The 21,595-nt window shown below is 39.4% G+C and overlaps 1 protein-coding gene across 1 annotated transcript in view; it reads left to right on the top strand.

Annotated features, from left to right (window-relative positions):
* LOC132659304 (polypeptide N-acetylgalactosaminyltransferase-like 6) overlaps window positions 1–21,595 on the top strand; it is a 648,338-nt gene that overhangs the window by 400,747 nt on the left and 225,996 nt on the right. The window lies entirely within an intron of this gene.

Raw genomic sequence — 21,595 nt, 5'->3', positions numbered from 1 at the left:
TGCTTCTCTGTAGGTGATGTGATGTATCAAGTCTAAGAATAAGATATAATATAGATGACCGAAGAACTGTAGTTCAGCAGTAACTACAAACTGAAGACCTTCTATTAATGACATTGCATTAACAGAACAGAATTTGGATCTAGGATCCCTACTTCTTTCCTGCTTTTCTATATATGTGTTTTCTTTTCTGCACCTTTTCTTTCATTTATGATTTCCTAAATCTCCTTCCTCAATTTGGGAAGCAGTTTATATTAATAGTTAAATATTTGTAAGTACATGTCATGGTATGAACATTGTAGTGACTTACATTGTGATCTATTCGTGAATATGAGATTAGAGAAGTGAATTTACCCCAAGACACTTGTTTTCCTTGTGTAATTTGGAGTCAATTTAAGACATTGTCTATTCCTGTAGTTAGTAAGTGCCATTATAAAAATAATTGTTTTTTCAAAGTACATCTGGTACTATGAGCAATGTTTATAAAGTAGGATAGATTATTTTTGTGTGTGTTGATGAGCCTAAATTTTATCATTTGAAAAAAATTGACCTCTGTGATTTTCTAAATTGAGGTCATCCTTATAACATTTTCAGCCTCTGCCAAAGGCATGTCCTATGATTTTTAGTGTTTTATATGATTGGACTGTTTTATCAACATGCTGCCAGATCAAAAGCTATGTTTGCTAGCACCCCTCCTCAGGTACAGAAATTTAATCAGGCATGTTGTAGCCTTTGCAGTGTGGCCTTTTGCTTGTAAATGATTCCTGTTGCATCTCAATCGCAGAAACAGCAAACTTTCACCGCGAACTGATGGCGGAGTGACTTCAGCCATTTGTGGCCACAGTGGCAACCCGCTCCAGCACTCTTGCCTGGCAAATCCCATGGATGGAGGAGCCTGATGGGCTGCAGTCCATGGGGTCACTAGAAGTCAGACACGACTGAGCGACTTCACTTTCACTTTTCACTTTCATGCATTGGAGAAGGAAATGGCAACTCACTCCAGTGCTCTTGCCTGGAGAATCCCAGGGACAGGTGAGCCTGGTGGGCTGCTGTCTATGGGGTTGCACAGAGTCAGACACGACTGAAGCAACTTAGCAGCAGTAGGTTCATCCAGGGGAAATTGAAGTCCATTGAAATTTGATCTGTGATGCTGTTGTCCAGATCTGACTCACCTTGCATGGGTGGTTCTGCTGATAGAGGCAGCAGCACCAGCAGATGGACTTCTCTGGGTTCATTTCTCTAGGCAATTACAAATCTGTTGCTAAAACATACAGCTGTTTAGCATTTTTATATCTCTATGTGGCAACACTTCTGTTGACTGAAAAATATGCACAGCATGAGAGTTTCAAGTTAAGTTTTATTTGGGACAAAATGAGGACTGCAGCCTGGGAGACAGCACCTCAGATAGCTCTGAGAGACTGCTCTGAACAGGTAATGGGGCAAGGTCAATATATAAGATTTTGGTGAAGGGGGAATTCAATGCAATCAAGTGCTTACTTTATAAGAGTTTTTCTCCTAGTATGAATAATTGATGTCATCATGAAGGGATTTAGTGCTTTTCTAGATACGAGGAGATGCAAGGATTGGAATCATGAAATCAGTTCCTGAAATTATCTATCTAAAGACCAGTCACCAGATTCCCAGGAGCACAGAGCGCCTCCCTCTCCACCCTGAACTCCCTCAGGGGTGTTGAGGGCCAACAGCTGCAGCAGCACAGGGGTCAGTCTCCACAGAGGCAGACGGCAAATGCCCTTGTTCTTCAGTTGCTGGCATGCTTTGGGCAAGTGTCAATTTATAGTTGACACTTCTATCAGTTTATGGTCATAAAAATAGAGGTCTAGTTCCCTCACTCTTCCCCCCCCCCCACCAGACTACCCTAATGGGCATGCTCCTGTATTACAAAACAGTTTCTGTTTTACCTTTTAAGAATATTCTTAAACAAGAAAACACAAAAACCAGGCAGAAACTGTAAAAGCAAAAGCCACAAGGTTTCAATGGGAAAAGTGATTCCTTGGTTTACTTAAAACCTTGGCATGTGTTTTCATAGTTGGTTGGCTGCAGTGGAGCTGTGAAAGTGAAAGTGTTAGTCGCTCAGTCCTATCTGACTCTTTGCTACCCCATGGACAGTAGCCCAGCAGGCTCCTCTGTCCATGGAATTTATCAGGCAAGTACGCTGGAGTAGGTTGTCATTTCCTCCTCCAGGGTATCTTCCCGACCCAGGGACCAAACCTGCACCTCCTGCATTGCAGGCAAATTCTTAACATCTGAGCCACTTAGTGTGAGCCAGCTGTTGAATCTCAGATCCCATTGTATATATTTTTTAAAACGATGCCACAGACAGGTTATTAGATCTAGTAGCCATTTCTGTGTAGAAATAGCACAAGCAAGTATTGAAACTGTCTTAAAAGGTGTTGTTTCCTATGAAAGTAAGATGTAGGTTTATTTTATAATAAATTATAATTTATTGAGTTCCTAAAAGAAAGCAAATTCTATTAATAAAATAGAAACTGTATTTTTTTTTTAAGTAATCAAGCACCCTCCTCTCAGGGGAATGCTTTCCTGTGATATATCTTTTCCCCCAACATACTCAGACATTATTCACATTTTTTAAAAAGCTAACAAACATTCAGTGACTTTTTCATAAAACTAACGCCATAGTTTTATGCTATATTGAGGATGTATTACTGTATCTTTATTTTAATATGATAGCACTCCCAATTTGGTGATTTTGAGATGTATTTTTATTGTTTAGTCACTTAGTCATGTCCACTCTTTGTGACCCCATGGACTGTAGCCCACCAGGCTTCTCTGTCCATGGAATTTTCTAGGCAAGAATACTGGAGTGGGTTGTCATTCTCTTCTCCAGGGGATTCTCTTCCCAACCCAGGGATCAAACCTGCATCTCCTGCATTGGCATGTGGGTTTTTTATCATTGAGCTACAAGGGAAGCGCATTGTATTTTTAATTTATGATAACTGATATACTCACTTTCTCTTATTCTCATCATCATGAACAGAATTTTATGAAACAAATACCCAAACCAAGGGACAAAGTTAAACAGAGTCCATTTATATAATAGAATTTATAAAATCCACTTTGTGCCAAGTTGGTAACTTGAGTAGATGGCATAATATGTCAAATGGGCAGTTAATTATTCTATGAACATTTTTTAATGGGAGTTGTTTCTCTGTAAAGGCAATGAGACAGAATGTTCTGTAAGTCAGAAAGAGAATCTAGCTTTGAATATGGTTATTAACACTCCTGCAATTAAGAAGAGAAACTTTCAGGCACAGCAGTGTATTAGCATGAATGCAACTGAAATTCTTTGCTCATTCATATTCAGCTAATAATTAGAGCAATTGTTAGTGAAACATAAAAATCAAAAATTTATCCTAATCTGACTCATGTTAGAAAGCATTTTTAAAAGTTGCCCCAAAAGCTAATTCTGTATTTCAGCCCCCAGTTGTCGAGTACCTACAAGGGCCCCCTCATCTTTATGGTGTGCGTGTTTGTATTAGTCACTCATATGTACCTGACTGTTTGTGATAATATGGACTGTAACCCACCCGGCTCCTCTCCCCATGGACCTGTGTGCAAAGCTAGTAAAAGACATACCTCCAGGATGTCCTTGTCCTGTCCCAGGAGCAGTGGGAGCAAGCAGTGCACAGGCTAGAATTAAACCATCACTCACCCCAGGCACTAGTATCAGTGTGCTCTGAACAACCTCTACACTGCTGTAAGGTCCTAGCACCTACTATACCTAGGAACTGGGTGTTCAAGGATGAAGAAAATATATCACCTAGGAGGTCCTGCGAAGAAGTGTGGGTGTGAAAAGACAGACACAATAAATAATCACACAAATGAATATGCAATTTAAAAGGTGCATTAGATGCTTTGAAAAGAAATACAATCTGAGAAGATGACTGGAGAAGCTTAATTTGTATAGAGACATCAAAGTAGTCTTTGAGGAAGTGATGTTTAAGTTGAGATCTGAAGCATGAGTCATAGATGAGCAGTGAAATGTGGGGAGGAGAATGATCCAGGGAGAGGAAATATTCTGTTATGACGTTCAGGTGGGAACAAAATCTTGCTTGTATTTCGGGAGCTGAAAAGGAGCTTCTGTTCCTGGAGCATAATGAACAAGGCAGGAGTTTTTTAAAGCAAAGATCATGGGGAATATTTGAGTGTTTGTTCAGAATTTTAGACTATATTATAAATTTAATGGCCAGACTCTGAAAGATGTTAAAGGAGGAAAGAATGTGATCATATATGTGTTGAAATAAAATCACCCTGGTTTTCATGCGGAAAGTGGCTTGGAGTAGGGAAATAAAGGTAGGGAATAAGAGATTTTTGCAGTAGTCTAACAGATCTCGAGCATGGACATAATGCTCCTTGGTTTTAGAGTCTGGCCTGGGTGATGGATTGATTTTAGAAATGCCAACCATTGACCTTGTGAGGGATTGGAGAGATGAAAGTTCAAGCTCTAGCTTGAGTTATTAGCAGCCATGTGCTAAGTCACTTCAGTCATGTCCAACTCTTTGCAGGTCTGATAGACTGTAGCCTGACAGGCTCCTCTGTCCATGGGATTTTCCAGGCAAGAATACTGGACTGAGTTTCCAGTTCCTTCCCCAGAGGATCTTTCCGACACAGAGATGGAACCATGTCTCCTGCATTGGCAGCCAGATTCTTCACCACTGAGCCACCTAACAAGCTCATACATGTATGCCTGCTAAGTTGCTTCAGTCCTGTTCGAATCTGTAAAACCATATAGACCATAGCCTGCCAAGCTCCTCTTCCCATGGGATTCTCCAAGCAAGAATACTGGAGTGAGTTGCCATGACCTCCTCCAGGGGATTTTCCCAAACCAGGGATTGAACCCTTGTCTCTTATGTCTCCTGCACCGGCAAGTGAGTTCTTTACCACTATCACCACCCAGGAAGCCCATGAGCAGCCATATGAATTACCAGTTAAGGCTGGAGATATCACTGGAGGAGAGATGGATTTGGATATCATGTCCTCTCATGGAGATGTTTGTAAAGTGTGCTCAAAGATCTTTCAGGTAGGCAGTTATATACATGGGACTGGACCTTAAGAGAAGTATCCTATTAGAGATATGCCACTGAATGTTGCTAATACCTAGGTGAAATTTCAAGCCATGGACATTGATGAGCTTACCTTCAAAGTGAATTTAAAGTAGAAGAGTCAAAAGATAGAGCCTGAAAAGTAATAGGCTAGCCAAAAAGCTTGTTCTGGTTTTTCTGTCAGATGATATGGAATAACCCCAGCAAACTTTTTGACCAAATCAATACTTTATCTAAGAGGACTGAGAAAATCCAGGAGAACATAACACCACAGAGACAAGGGGTGTAAATGAGCTTCAACTCATCATCCCTATTGAATGTAGGGGTCACATGAATAAATGCCCACTGGATTTGCTACGTTTAGGTCATGGGCACCCTGAGCAAGAAATGTTTTATTACATTGGGAAGAATGAACAGAGAATGGAAGTTGAAAGCAACATTTGCTGTGAGAAACATGGCTTTAAGGAGGACTGTTTAGTTGGGAAGTTGTGTCTGACTCTTTTGAGACCTCATGGACTGTAGACCACAGGCTCCTCTATCCCTGGGATTTTCCAGCCAAGAATACTGGAGAGGATTTCCATTTCCTTCTCTAGGGAATCTTCTCGATCGAGAAATAAAACCCAAGTTTCCTGCATTGTAGGCAGATTCTTTACTACTGAGGCATGAGGGGAGACCAAAGAGGATTAGAAAGACTGAAGAGAATGAGACACCCATATATACATACATAAACACACACACACATGTATCCCTTATTAGTGTTATTTTTAGATACTGTTGTATGCAAAAAAATTTAATATACATAAAACTTAACAATTAGCCTTTAATAAATTATCTTTCCATTCAGTTCAGTTCAGTCACTCAGTCATGTCCAACTCTTTGCCACCCAATGGACTGCAGCACACCAGGCCTCCCTGTCCATCACCAACACACAGGATTTACTCAAATTCATATCCATTGAGTCGGTGATACCATCCAACCATCTAATCCTCTGTTGTCCCCTTCTCTTCCTGCCTTCAATCTTTCCCAGCATCAGGATCTTTTCCAATGAGTCAGTTCTTCGCATCAGGTGGCCAAAGTATTGTAGTTTCAACTTCAGCATCAGTCCTTCCAATGAATATTCAGGATTGATTTTCTTGAGAATGAACTGGTTGAATCTCCTTGCAGTCCAAGGGACTCTCAAGAATCTTCTCCAGCACCACAGGTCAAAAGCATCAATTCTTTGGCTCTCAGCTTTCTTTATAGTCCAACTCTCACATCTATATATGACAACTGGAAAAACCATATATTTGACTATATGGACCTTTGTTGGCAACGTAATGTCTGCTTTTTTAATATGCTGTCTAGGTTGGTCATAACTTTTCTTTGAAGGAACAAGTGTCTTTTAATTTCATGGTTGCAGTCACCATCAGCAGTGATTTTGGAGCCCCCCCTCAAAAATATAAAGTCAGCCACTGTTTCCCCATCTATTTGCCTTGAAGTGATGGGACCAGATGCCATGATCTTACTTTTCTAAATGTTGTGTTTTAAGTTACCTTTTTCACTCTCCTCTTTCAGATTCATCAAGAGACTGTTTAGTTCTTCTTCACTTTCTGCCATAAGGATGGTGTCACATGCATATCAGAGGTTATTGATATTTCTCCCAGCAATCTTGATTCTAACTTGGGGTTCATCCAGCCTGACATTTTGCATGAGGTACTCTGCATAGAAGTTAAGTAAGCAGAGTGACAAAATATAGCCTTGACATACTCCTTTCCCGATTTGGAACCAGTCTGCTGCTCCATGTTCAGTTCTAACTGTTGCTTCTTGACCTGCATACAGATATCTCAGGAGGCAGGTCAGGTGGTCTGGTATTCCCATCTCTTTCAAAATTTTCCACAATTTGTTGTGATCCACACAGTCAAAGACTTTGAAATAGTTAATAAAGCAGAAATAGATGTTTTTCTGGAACTCTCTCGCTTTTTTGATGATCCACCAGATGTTGGCAATTTGATCTCAGGTTCCTTTGCCTTGTCTAAAACCAGCTTGAACATCTGGAAGTTCACAGATCACATACTGTTGAAGCCTGGCTTCATGAATTTTGAGCATTACTTTGCTAGCATATGAGATGACTGCAATTGTATAGTAGTTTGAGCATTCTTTGGCATTGCCTTTCTTTGAGATTGGAATGAAAACTGACTTTTTCCAGTCCTGTGGCCATTGCTGAGTTCTCCAAATTTGCTGGCATGTTGAGGGCAGCACTTTCATAGCATCATCTTTTAGGATTTGAAAGAGCTCAGCTGGAATTCCATCACCTCCACTAGCTTTGTTCATAATGATGCTTCCTAGGGCCCACTTGACTTCACATTTCAGGATGTCTGGCTCTAGGTGAGTGATCACACCATTGTGATTATCTGGGTCATGAAGATCTTTCTTGTACCTTTCTTCTGTATATTCTTGCCACCTCTTCTTAGTATCTTCTGCTTCTGTTAGCTCCAGACCATTTTTGTCCTTTATTGAGCCCATCTTTGCGTGAAATGTTCCCTTGGTATCTCTGATTTTCCTGAAGAGATCTTTCTGGTATTACAATTGTTATATGTACAAGGATATATATGGAGAGGGAGAGAGAAGAGAGCAAGAGAGAAGCAGAGTAGAGCGAGCCTAATGTATATTTGTATATTGATGGAGAATATTCATAATAAGAAGATAAGTTAAAATTCAGGGGAAAGATTGAGTTGTCAGTAAAGGGACATCCCTGAATCCTTTGGCAAGGGAAAATCTGGAAACTAAGTGGAAAATCAGACTTTTGTCATATAGAGGATTTCAACAGAAGAGTGAAAGAGAAGGTGGTTATGTGTAGCATCTTGCAGTAAGGACTTATTAGTGCAACCATAAAAGAGGTCTTTGTTGATGGAAAAAAGTAAAGTCATCCAATGAGAATAAGAGTAGGGAGGTTCAATCAGAGGTTCTCAAAAGTTGAAAAAAGTTGTACACTAGGTGTTGAAAGGAAAAGGTGAGTGACATGGTCAGGGGATGTGGGTGCCCCCAGAAGCTGGAGATCTTCAATCAGAAGATTAGATGAGTGTGATTCCTTAACAAGTGACCTGGAAGGATATTCGATAATGACCATGTGTTATGTTTACATTTGTGTGTTTCTTTGTTATGACAAGTGGGTGAAGAATGAGGCAAATATGTTTCAGGAAAAGGAAATGGTTTGCGAATATCTGTCAATTCTGTAAAACCCTTGACTCATTCAAGGAGTGAAAATTATAGGGAAGTGACTAAAGGAAAATGAGTCATAGAACCCAGTGGAACTCAAAGTTGGTTTACCAGCACTAGAGAGAAGAATCTCAGGGGACGTGAACAAGTAAATATATTGTTGGAAGAAAATATGAACACATTTTTAACCCTAATTACCTGCAGATTTTAAAATGACTCCCAGGGACTTCCCTGCCACATCAGTGGTTAAGGCTTCATGGGGGGCACAAGTTCGACAAACCCTGGTCAGGGAGCTAAAATCCCACATGCCTTGTGGCAAAACAAACAACAACAACAACAACAAAAAAAAAAACCCGCTAAACTAAAACATAAAGCAGAAGCAATATTTTAACAAAGTCAATAACATTTTTTTAAAGGTCCACATTAAAAAAATCTTAAAAAAAGATAATTTGTGCTGTCCTGATATCATATGATGAGAGGGCCAGGACTAATTTTGAGTCTCTCCCTGTGATGACAAGATTTAGCATGTCACCCTGGGTGTGTGGATAGGATGAAGGGGAAGATTATATGACAGAGGGAGAGGAGAAAACTGAGGAACCAAGGGGTTAGACCAATTGCCTACAGGGACATCAGCATTTTCTGTAGAATTAGCAATAACAGGGATGGCAACAGAATGGTGTGTCTTTGCAAGATGCCAGAAACTTCCAGAGTATTGTAGAAAGTGTCAAAGTATAGCTTCAGGATAAGTTTCTCGAAGAAACGTTAAAAAAAGAAGTTATTTACTGACTTATGAAATAATGAGGTGCCATTGGTAAAAGAGTGTCATTGAGAAACCTCCAAACATGGTCATTCACTGGATGGGAGAGAATAAAAGCTCTTTCTGAGCTACAGAGGAAAAAATAATGTTCAAGATTCTAATAAGAGCAGCAGGAAAGGGGATGTGTTTGTAAACATCTCTTGGCTACAGATATTTTCACAGAGTATGTTCTTATTTTGAGAAATTTGAGGGCCTTTTTTTTTTTCCTTTTCATTGAATATATTAAAAAGCAATGGCTAACAAGTAACCCAGTTCACTGGTTTCTCATGCTTCTGATATACCCTTCAAAAAGAACCAGTAAATATTAAAGCATCAAAAATAAACATTAGATCAAGCTGAATAATTGTGAGCACTTTTAATTCTGTTGGTTGTAGATAAAATTCTATATCTAAGAACATATTTTTAAACATTTTTATTGAAGTATCAGTTCAGTTCAGTTCAGTCACTCAGTCGTGTCTGACTCTATGCAATTCCATGAAGCACAGCACGGCCAGGCCTCCCTGTTCATCACCAACTCCCAGAGTTTACCCAAACTCATGTCCATCAAGTCGGTGATGCCAATCAGCCATCTCATCCTCTGTTGTCCCCTTCTCCTCCTGTCCCCAATCCCTCCCAGCATCAGAGTCTTTTCCAATGAGTCAACTCTTCACATGAGGTGGCCAAAGTATTGGAGTTTCAGCTTCAGCATCATTCCTTCCAATGAACACCAGGACTGATCTATTTTAGGAAGGACTGACTGGATCTCATTGCAGTCCAAGGGACTCTCAAGAGTCTTCTCCAACACCACAGTTCAAAAGCATCAATTCTTCGGCCCTCAGCTTTCTTCACAGTCCAACTCTCACATCCATACATGACCACTGGAAAAACCATAGCCTTGACTAGACGGACCTTTGTTGGCGAAGTAATAATGTCTCTGGTTTTGAATATGCCATCTAAGTTGATCATAACTTTCCTTCCAAGGAGTAAGCGTCTTTTAATTTCATGGCTGCAGTCACCATCTGCAGTGATTTTGGAGCCCCCAAAAATGAAATCTGACACTGTTTCCCCATCTATTTGCCAGGAAGTGATGGGACTGGATACCATGATCTTCGTTTTCTGAATGTTGAGCTTCAAGCCAACTTTTTCACTCTCCTCTTTCACTTTCATCAAGATGCTTTTTAGTTCCTCTTCACTTTCTGCCATAAGGGTGGTGTCATCCGAATATCTGAGGTTATTGATATTTCTCCCGGAAATCTTGATTCCAGATTGTGCTTCCTCCAGCCCAGCGTTTCTCATGATGTACTCTGCATAGAAGTTAAATAAACAGGGTGACAATATACAGCCTTGATATACTCCTTTTCCTATTTGGAACCAGTCTGTTTTTCTGTGTCCAGTTCTAACTGTTGCTTCCTGACCTGCATATAGGTTCTCAAAAAACAGGTCATGTGGTCTGGTATTCCCATCTCTTTCAGAATTTTCCACAGTTTATTGTGATCCACACAGTCAAAGGCTTTGGCATAGTCAATAAAACAGAAATAGATGTTTTTCTGGAACTCTCTTACTTTTCCGATGATCCAGTGGATGTTGGCAATTTGATCTCTGGTTCCTTTGCCTTTTCTAAAATGAGCTTGAACATCTGGAAGTTCACGGTTCATGTACTGCTGAAGCCTGGCTTGGAGAATTTTGAGCAGACCGGGAGCTGACTGTGGCTCATATCGTGAACTCCTTATTGCAAAATTCAGACTGAAAGTGAAGAAAGTAGAGAAAACCACTAGACCATTCAGGTATGACCTAAATCAAATCCCTTATGATTATACAGTGGAAGTGAGAAATAGATTTAAGGGACTAGATCTGATAGACAGAGTGTCTGATGAACTATGGATGGAGGTTCATGACATTGTACAGGAGACAGGGATCAAGACCATCCCCAAGAAAAAGAAATGCAAAAAAGCAAAATGGCTGTCTGGGGAGGCCTTACAAATAGTTGTGAAAAGAAGAGAAGTGAAAAGCAAAGGAGAAAAGGAAAGATATAAGCATCTGAATGCAGAGTTCCAAAGAATAGCAAGGAGAGATAAGAAAGCCTTCCTCAGTGATCACTGCAAGGAAATAGAGGAAAACAACAGAATTGGAAAGACTAGCAATCTCTTCAAGAAAATTAGAGATACCAAGGGAACATTTCATGCAAAGATAGGCTTGATAAAGGACAGAAATGGTATGGCCTAACAGAAGCAGAAAATGTTAAGAAGAGGTGGCAAGAATACACAGAAGAACTGTACAAAAAAGATCTTCATGACCCAGATAATCACTATGGTGTGATCACTTACCTAGAGCCAGACATCCAGGAAGGTGAAGTCAAGTGAGGCTTTGAAAGCATCACTATGAACAAAGCTAGTGTAAGTGCTGGAATTCCAGTTGAGCTATTTCATATGCTGAAAGATGATGCTGTGAAAGTGCTGCACTCAATATGCCAGCAAATTTAGAAAACTCAGCAGTGGCCACAGGACTGGGAAAGGTCAGTTTTCATTCCAATTCCAAAGAAAGGCAATGCCAAAGAATGCTCAAACTACCGCACAATTGCACTCATCTCACACACTAGTAAAATACTGAAGTATAATTGATTTGTAATTTTGTATTAATCCCTGCTGTAAGCAAAATGACTCAGGTATACACATATATACATTTGTTTTTATATTCTTTTCCATTATGGCTTATCCCAGGATATTGAATGTAGTCCCCTATGCTATAGAATAGGACCTTGTTGTTTATCCATCCTGTTTACTAGTCTGCTTCTCAAACTCCCAGTTCTTCTCTCCCACACCCACCTCCCCCACAGCAACCACAGGTGTGTTCTCTACATCCGTGAGTCTGTATCTGTATTAGGTTCATTTGTGCCATACTTGAAATTCCACTATAAGTAATATGTTTGTTTTTCTCTTCATGATTTTCTTCACTTAGTATGATAACTCTAGGTCCATCTATGTTGCTGCATCTGAGAACATAACAATAATCAATGCTGAATACAATATTCTGTATAATTCCATGATATATGACCATGGAGAAGAAAGTACTTGAGTCATTTAACATGTAACCTGTGTTGGCTGGCAGCACAAAGCCACAGAGATAGTTTTTCTGGAGGACTGTCCTGATGAGGACTTTGTGTCCACTGCTAGTCCTGCTGGTGAACTATCTGCACCGGTTTGACCTTACTGACATTGTGCCCATCCGATAAATTGCAGAATTATTTTATTAGATCTATGCAAATGAATGGATAACATTATACAGTTTTTGAGAAGTGTCTTATACATCTTTTTAGAAGTGGCTATGTCCTCTCCAGTTTTAAATGTCATTAACATGATTAAAATATACTAGATTTTCATATTCCATGTGCCACATCTTAGGGATACATAACAATTATTTTATGATTATTTATTACTTTGTCAACAAAGGTCTGTCTAGTCAAGGCTATAGTTTTTCCAGGAGTCATGTATGGATGTCAGAGTTGGACTATAAAGAAAGCTGAGTGCTGAAGAATTGATGCTTTTGAACTGTGGTGTTGGGGAAGACTCTTGAGGGTCCCTTGGACTACAGGGACATCCAACCAGTCCATCCTAAAGAGATCAGTACTGAGTGTTCACTGGCAGGACTAATGTTGAAGCTGAAACTCCAATACTGTGGCCACCTGATGCAAAGAGCTAAGTCATTTGAAAAGTCCCTGATGCTGGGAATGATTGAAGATGGGAGAAGGGGACGATAGAGGACGAGGTGGTTGGATGGCATCACTGACTCAATGGACATGAGTTTCAGTAAACTCCAGGAGTTGGTGATGGACAGGGAGGCCTTGTGTGCTGCAGTGCATGGGGTCACAAAGAATCAGACACGACTGAGTGACTGAACTGAATAGAACTAACTGATTTACGAATATGAGCTTCCCTGGTGACTCAGCAGTAAAGAATCCACCAGCAGTGCAGGAGCCACAGAGGATGTGGGATTGATCCCTGGGTCAGGAAGATCCCCTGGAGGAGGGTACACCAGGAAAATTATTTCACCTTGCAGTTCTTCCTACTTCCCTTATGATATATTATTTAAACATAGATGACTTGGTTAATCAAAGTTTGCCTTCATTTTACCATTATATACAAGATAAATGTATATAAATGTAAACTATATAACATGAAGTTTTAATAAAATAAGGAAATGCTACTTAAAAGCCTCAAATGCATTCCCTATTTCTGGAAATGGTGGATTTATTCAAATTAATTAAAAAGTTATTTGTTTTACTGCTAGTTTTCATCATTTTGGTTAACATATTAGTTGTCTATAAATTTATGAGAAATACAAAGTTTTAAGTATTAAATGTACTTAATATAATATGTACATTATTGTCTGAATAATTCAGTGTTATTCTGAAAGGAAGGGTTTTCTTTTTTTGGTTTGTTTGTTTTTACATTAAACTTTGTAAACCAATCAAGCAGAATCATCCAGGTTAAGAAGCATCTGTGGAGAGCCATCTGGAGCTGTAAATTCAGAAATGTAAGCCTCGGTGGAAATTGTTCATTTTCAGAAATTACCCAGATATTTGATTAATGGCAAATGTGTACACACACACTTATAAAAATACAAAGAGTACAAATTAGAAAATGTAGAAGAGAATCTTTTTCCCATTTCTAAAATCACACCTGTATTCTTGATCTATTCATATTAAATATTAGGGAAAATTCAATTACTAAAATTACTTAGAGAGTTTAACAGTAGTATTTTTAGTATCAAGAAACTTAAGACATGGAAGTTTATGACAGGATCCAGTTGCAGTGAAGGCTGAGCTAAGAATTTGGGGGCATAAAACAGGATAAAGTTTTATGTAAGGAGTAGGAGATCCAACCAGTCCATCCTAAAGGAGATCAGTCCTGGGTGTTTATTGGAAGGACTGATGGTGAAGCTGAAATTCCAACACTTTTGGCCACCTGATGCGAAGAGCTGACTCACTGGAAAAGACGCTGATGCTAGGAAAGACTGAGGGCAGGAGGAGAAGGGGAGGACAGAAGATGAGATGGTTGGATGGCATTACCGACTCAATGGACATGGATTTGGGTGGACTCCAGAAGTTGTTGATGGACAGGGAGGCCTGGCGTGCTGTGGGTCATGGGGTCACAAAGAGTTGGACATGACTGAGCGCCTGAACTGCCTGACAGACTGAACTTTTCAAATGGACTATGTAATTCCCCTTTACAAGTTCAAAGGGCATTTTTATTTATGCTCATTGCTTTTAAATTTCTGTCTCAAACTAGGAATCAGGTCATCCAGAGCTATGAGATGCAATGAATAATAAAAAAAAAGTTATGTGGATAATGTGCCTATTTAGTTTTTCCCATTTCCAAGTGTCTCTTCATTACAATTTAATCAATATACTTCTAAGACTACATTCAGTTAAAATACTCAATGAATAATAGTTAAAATGATTAAAAATGAACTAAGATTTTCATCATTATGGTATACTTTACGGATTTCATAAAGTGTTAATAAACCAGAAAGTAAAAACTTTTAAGACTTCTGAAATTGAAAACTATGGTTTTCAAATAAAGTGTTTCTAGCTTATTATTTAATTTTTAAAGTATACTACTCAAAGTTGGAGATTCCTTAAAAAATTGTAAATAGAACTCCCTTATGACCCAGCAATCCCACTTCTGGGCATACACACCGAGGAAACCAGAATTGAAAGAGACACATGTACCCCAATGTTCATCGCAGCACTGTTTATAATAGCCAGGACATGGAAACAACCTAGATGTCCATCAGCAGATGAATGGATAAGAAAGCTGTGGTACATATACACAATGGAGTATTACTCAGCCATTAAAAAGAATTCATTTGAATCAGTTCTTTTTTTTTTCCACCTTTATTTTTTTATTTTATTTTTTTTTATTTTTAGTTTTTATTTTTTAAATTTTAAAATCTTTAATTCTTACATGCATTCCCAAACATGAACCCCCCTCCCACCTCCCTCCCCATAACATCTTTCTGGGTCATCCCCATGCACCAGCCCCAAGCATGCTGCATCCTGCGTCAGACATAGACTGGCGATTCAATTCACATGATAGTATACATGTTAGAATGTCATTCTCCCAAATTTGAGATGGATGAAACTGGAGCCAATTATACAGAGTGAAGTAAGCCAGAAAGAAAAACACCAATACAGTATACTAACACATATATATGGAATTTAGGAAGATGGCAATGACGACCCTGTATGCAAGTCAGGAAAAAAGACACAGATGTGTATAACGGACTTTTGGACTCAGAGGGAGAGGGAGAGGGTGGGAAGATTTGGGAGAATGGGAATTCTAACATATATACTATCATGTAAGAATTGAATCGCCAGTCCATGTCTGACGTAGGGCGCAGCATGCTTGGGGCTGGTGCATGGGGATGACCCAGAGAGATGTTGTGGGGAGGGAGGTGGGAGGGGGGGTCATGTTTGGGAACGCATGTAAGAATTAAAGATTTAAAAATAAAAAATAAAAAATAAAAAAAAGAACTAAATATAGATTTGGAACATTAATTGGTAGCTAAGATAGTAAAAATATGCCTGCAATGCAGGAGACTTGTGTTCGATTCCTGGGTCGGGAAGATCCCCTGGAGAAGGAAATGGCAACCCACTCCAGTATTATTGCCTGGGAAATCCCATAGGCAGAGGAACCTGTTGGGCTACAGTCCATGGGGTCACAAAGAGTCAGACAGAAAACTGAGCAACTAAGTATGCATGCACACTTCCCCATTAGCAATAATAATTCTTTCTTTATTTGATCCTCAGTACTTGCAAAATAGATGAGTTAGTATGTCTATTTTCAGTGACATGTCCCCAAAATTAGACTCTGTTCAAGCATGTGAAGAAATTGCTGTGAATATTTATAGGTTTCCAAATGACTGAGTTTTCATTCTTCTGATAATTACTGTGTGAGTGTTCTGTAAACTGCCAAGTGTTATGCAAATATTAGCTGCTATTAGTAGTTAGGCTTTTCCAGAAGACAGTTCTAAGAAAAGGTGAAAATATATATGCTCTAATGTATGTAGCTCAGCAGGGAATGAGGGTTGTCTTGTGCTTCCTTGAGGGAACTCATTGGTACTCTCATGCTCACCTTTGTCACCAGTATAGAGTCTGTCATTCTGGCTGAACAGCAGAATTTCAAGAAGATTAAGGCAAACTGGGACGATTTGTTATCATTTTTCAAAATGTAGTCCCAAACATCCTAGCTTTTTAAGGTATGATATCTTGTGTTCTAAGTCGTATGTACATATATATGTATATATATTTGCTTATTTCTTTTTGTAAGTAATTAAATGAATTAATTAATTTTTAGCTCTGCTGGGTCTTCACTGCTGTGTGGCCTGCTCATCAGTTGCTGTGCGGGCTTCTCGTTGAGGCGGCTTCTCTTGTTGCAGATCAGGGGCTATAGGACACGCAGCCTTCAGTAGCTGGGGCATGTGGGCTCTGAAGTTGCAGCTCCCAGTTCCTAGATTCCAGGCTAAGAGTTGTGGTACATAGGCTTAGCTGCTCCGTGGCATGTAGGATCTTCCAGGATCAGGGATTGAACTCGTGCCTCCTGCATTGTCAGGCAGATTTCTTTACCACTGAGCCACCAGGGAGCCCTGTTTGCTTACCTCTTGATGGGTTGCGTCTTATTTTATGGTTCATTTGTATTGATTTTTACTGCTTACAATATATTTCATACATATTCTTTCAATTAACCACTCTAGCAATCAAATAAGATAATATGAAATGATGGACATATCACCAAGGAGAATAGCTCCTACAACTTAAGGCATGCAAAGCTGAAGCTCAAAAAGGTAGAAAATTGTCTATCACCATTTAGGTCATGTTAAATAAAAAAAAAGAAGCAGTGGCAAATTTTGTTGCTTCCAAGTCCTGTTTTGTTCTCACTGTGTCATAGCTAATTCTCAGAAGACTTCCCAATGTCTTTGGGAGATGAAGACATTCACTTTGTAATTTTGAGAATGAGAGAATGACCCACATGATAAGATAAAAATGCAAATCTATTTCCTTTACAAACATAATTTAAGTACAGAATTGCAGCTTTGTTTAACAATTTTATGATGAGTGCATTATGAATTGAAATTGAAACTCTATGGCCTGGATATATGCCAAGGGTATTAATCATGACATTCATAGGCAAAAAAAAAAAAAAAAAAAAAACTTTAAATATTCATGGGCATAAAAGAATAAACAAAGCTGAAACATCATCTCTCTAACAACTGGGCATTTTTCTGAAAGCCTTAAGAAAATAATCATTGGGTTAAAACGAAATAGTGTCCATACAGACATATTCTACTAATTTTCTTATTGCTAATGAACAAGTGATGCTTCATACAAATGGTCTGCATTGAATTTTAGAAAGAAGCTGCCATATCTGCAAGGAGATACGTGAGACCTAAGTATAAGGTGAAGCTTCAGAAAGAAAGAAATAAAGAAAAATGTAATATATATACAAATAAGACGGCACTGCATGAAAAAAATACATTATATTAAAAAATTAATACACCTTTGAGTCAGTCCTAATGAGGTGGATGAGCCTAGAACCTATTATACAGAGTAAAGTAAGTCAGAAAGAGGAAAACAAGTACTGTATGTTAACACATGTATATGGAATCTAGAAAGATGGTACTGATGAACCTATTTGCAGAGCAGCAATGGAGACTCAGACAGACTTGTGGACACAGTATGGAAGGGAGAGGGTGGGATGAATTCAGAGAATAGCATGCAAATATATACATTATGAGGTGTAAAATAGATAGCCAGTGGGAATTTGCCATGTGACACAGGGAGCTCAACCCAGCACTCTGTGACAGCCTAGAGGGGTGGGATGGGGTGGGAGGTGGGAGGGAGGTTGCTGAGTCAGGGGGCGATTGTATACCTGTGGCTGATTCTTGATGATGTATGGCAGAAATCAGCACAATATTGCAAAGCAATTAGCCTCAAATTTAAAAATAAGTGAAATTAAACATAGAAAATTAAATAGTGTCTAGTCATCACAGGAGAAGGCAATGGCAACCCACTCCAATACCCTTGCTTAGAAAAATCCCATGGACGGAGGAGCCTGGTAGGCTGCAGTCCACGGGGTCGCACAGAGTTGGACACAACTGAAGCGACTTAGCAGCAGCAGCAGCAGCAGCAGCTAGTCATCACAGAAGATCCAAGATGCACTTTCCATGTAAACAGAAATACTATGCACCCCACTGGCTTAATGATGAGATTAGAAAATCGTGATAAAAGGTTAAAATGCTGAAAAATCATACATGACAATAGTAAATATTATGATTCTATCAAATAAATGTAGCAACAGAAACCTAGTAAGTAAAAGCATGAGGATGAATAAAAGGATAGGCCAACTCAATTGACCTGAATCAAGAATGTACATCTATCTTGGGGAGAATAACTACTTTCTTCTCAGTATATCTCCACTTTCCTAAAAAACAAGCATTGATTTTTATCTGTGAGGTTTTATAAATTAATCCTGTTGATATCTTTCACCCCATCTCCTAGATGGTGAATTATTTCATTCTGGATTTGTACACTATCTGCATCAAGTTTTTATTTCTTATATTCTTATATTTCTTATATTCTGACATAAGATGAATTACCTCAATTTAATGATATTCGTGGTTCTACTGTGGTTTATTGGTCCACTGGTTTCCATGTTTGTTTCACCAGTGTTTAACACCTTTGTGAAAGGAAGCAATCAGTATTGCTGGCTACTGGACATAGCTTAACAAATAAATAGTTTGTGTTCCAAGGACAGATATTTCATCTTGTAGTGATTCAGCATTGTTGTCTCTGAAATTCACTTTCAAAGGGTCACATTTGTTCTCAATTGTGACTGTGTATTACCTGACTATATGTTATGTGAGAAGCTTTTAAAAACTCCCAGTGCCTGTCACACTCCAGATGAATGAAATCAGAATTTGGGAGAGTAGTGCAGTGGTATTGGAAAGAAAAAAGTCTTAGTTGATACTTTGTGCAGACTTGATTAAGAACCACTGCTTTTAGAGAAAGAAACCCATTAGTTTCAGTGTCTTAAGTGAGACTAAAACAAGCCCATAAGATTTCTGAGTGTCCAAAGTTATGAGCTGGAGAAGGCAATGGCACCCCACTCCAGTACTCTTGCCTGGAAAATCCCATGGATGCAGGAGCCTGGTAGGCTGCAGTCCATGGGGTCTCGAATAGTCAGACATGACTGAGCGACTTCCCTTTCACTTTTCACTTTCATGCATTGGAGAAGGAAATGGCAACCCATTCCAGTGTTCTTGCCTGGAGAATCCCAGGGGATATTCAAAAGACTCTGATGTTGGGAAAGACTGAAGGCAAAAGGAGAAGAAGGTGACAAAGGATGAGATGGTTGGATGGCATCACTGACTCAATGGAAATGAGTTTGAGCAAGCTCCAGGAAACAGTGAAGAAGAGGGAAGCCTGGTGTGCTGCAGTTCATGGGGTCTCAAAGAGTCAGACACAACTTAGTGACTGAACAACAAAGCAAGTAAAATGTTTCTCTGAGCCCTGTGCACTGATCTGGCAAATTAGTTAACCCCAAGGAGGGGATTATGGGGTCTTCTGATTTGTAGCCAATTCCTCTGAGTACAGGTGACAACCTGAACTTGCACCTGATGTCTGAAGTCCAAGGAGGGACTCTCCAGTATGTAGCCAGGGAGTTAGGAGCCCAGGTGGCCACTGGGCCTCAGGATTGGCATCTGAGTTTGGGACAGTCTTGTACCCTTCTCCTGTGGGAGCTGAGATTCTCTCAGGTAGACAGTGTCAGAACGGGCTTGAATTGGAGGAGTGCAGCTGGTGTTTGGAGACTTGTTTCTTCATGATGTAGGGAATCACTCCCCCTGATCACCGTGAAACTAAGGTCTCAGAATCAGCCCTTTTAATAGCAGGTGCAGTCTGATATTTCAGCCCTCTCTCTGGTAGTGATCACTGCCTCTCAGAGGTTTGATTTCAGAAGTAGTGATGATGACTATTATTGAAGTAGTCCAAGGAGATGCTTTGTAGGCATCACACTATTTGCTTGTCACAACTCTTTGTAGCCATTGTCTTGGTTTGACAGAAAGAGAAACTGAGACTTAGGTTTAGCAAGTACCTTAGCCGAAATGACATCACTAGGAGTGAGAAAGGGGGATAGGACTCCATGCAGTCCATCTCTGCTGCCATCATCTGCACGGCTCCCACCTCTACATCCACACCCCATCCCTTGGGCTTCCAAACGTGACTATATTGAAAATGAGGTCCGGCTGGCTGTCAGGTCTGCTATATTCTGTGTGTGCGTGGTGATTACGAAATCACTTCACCATCCCATTTTCTAAATTTAATATCGAGTACATTTAATTTAAAATGTTGTATTAGTTTCAGGTATATAGCAAAGGGATATATATATATATGTATATTTCAGATTCTTCTCCCTTTTAGGCTATTACAGAGTATTGAGTAGATTTCCTTGTTTTACACAGTAGGTCCTGTTGGTTATGTATACATATACATATAGTCATATTATAATTATATATGTGTATATAGAGTAATGTGTATATATTTATCCCAAACTCCTAATTTATCCCCATCCCCCACATTTCTCCTTTGGTAACTATCAGGTTTTTTTTTCTAAGTCTGTAAGTCTGTTTCTGTTTTGTAAATAAGTTCCTTTGTATCTTTATTCTTAGGTTCCACATATAACTGATATTATGTGATATTTGATTTTTGTTTGACTTATGAAAATGTCTAGGTCCTTCCATGTTGCTGTAAATGTCATTATGTCGTTCTTTTGTATGGCTGAGTAATATAGCATTGTGGGTATATAGCATATCCATATACAGACCACATCTTCTTTATCCATTCCTCTGTTGATGGGCACTTAGGTTGCTTCCTTGTCTTGGCTATTGTGAAGAGTGCTGCTATAAACAGTGGGGCACATGAATACATGCATTTCTCCATTCCTTTATTCTCTAAATTCCTTTACCTTTTTCTTATCACCAAATAAGATAATAAACCAAACACCTTAGTAACATTATACATTAGAAACATTACCAAAATGCATTAGATGACGAGTTCCTCTCTGATCATTTACCATGACATAGAGACATTACTTTGCTGACTATGGTCCGTCTAGTCAAGGCTATAGTTTTTCTAAGAGTCATGTATGGATATGAGAATTGGACTGTGAAGAAGGCTGAGCACCAAAGAATTGATGCTTTTGAACTGTGGTGTTGGAGAAGACTCTTGAGAGTCCCTTGAACTACAAGAAGATCCGACCAGTCCATTCTAAAGAAGATCAGTCCTAGGTGTTCATTGGAAGGAATGATGCTAAAGCTGAAACTCCAGTACTTCGGCCACCTCATGCAAAAAGTTGACTCATTGGAAAAGACTCTGATGCTGGGAGGGATTGGGGGCAGGAGGAGAAGGGGACGACAGAGGATGAGATGGCTGGATGGCATCACCGACTCGATGGACGTGAGTTTGAATGAA

This window comes from Ovis aries, chromosome 2 (genome assembly GCF_016772045.2).
Source record: "Ovis aries strain OAR_USU_Benz2616 breed Rambouillet chromosome 2, ARS-UI_Ramb_v3.0, whole genome shotgun sequence".
NCBI classification, from domain to species: domain Eukaryota; kingdom Metazoa; phylum Chordata; class Mammalia; order Artiodactyla; family Bovidae; genus Ovis; species Ovis aries.
This window is presented reverse-complemented; position numbering and strand designations above follow the sequence as displayed.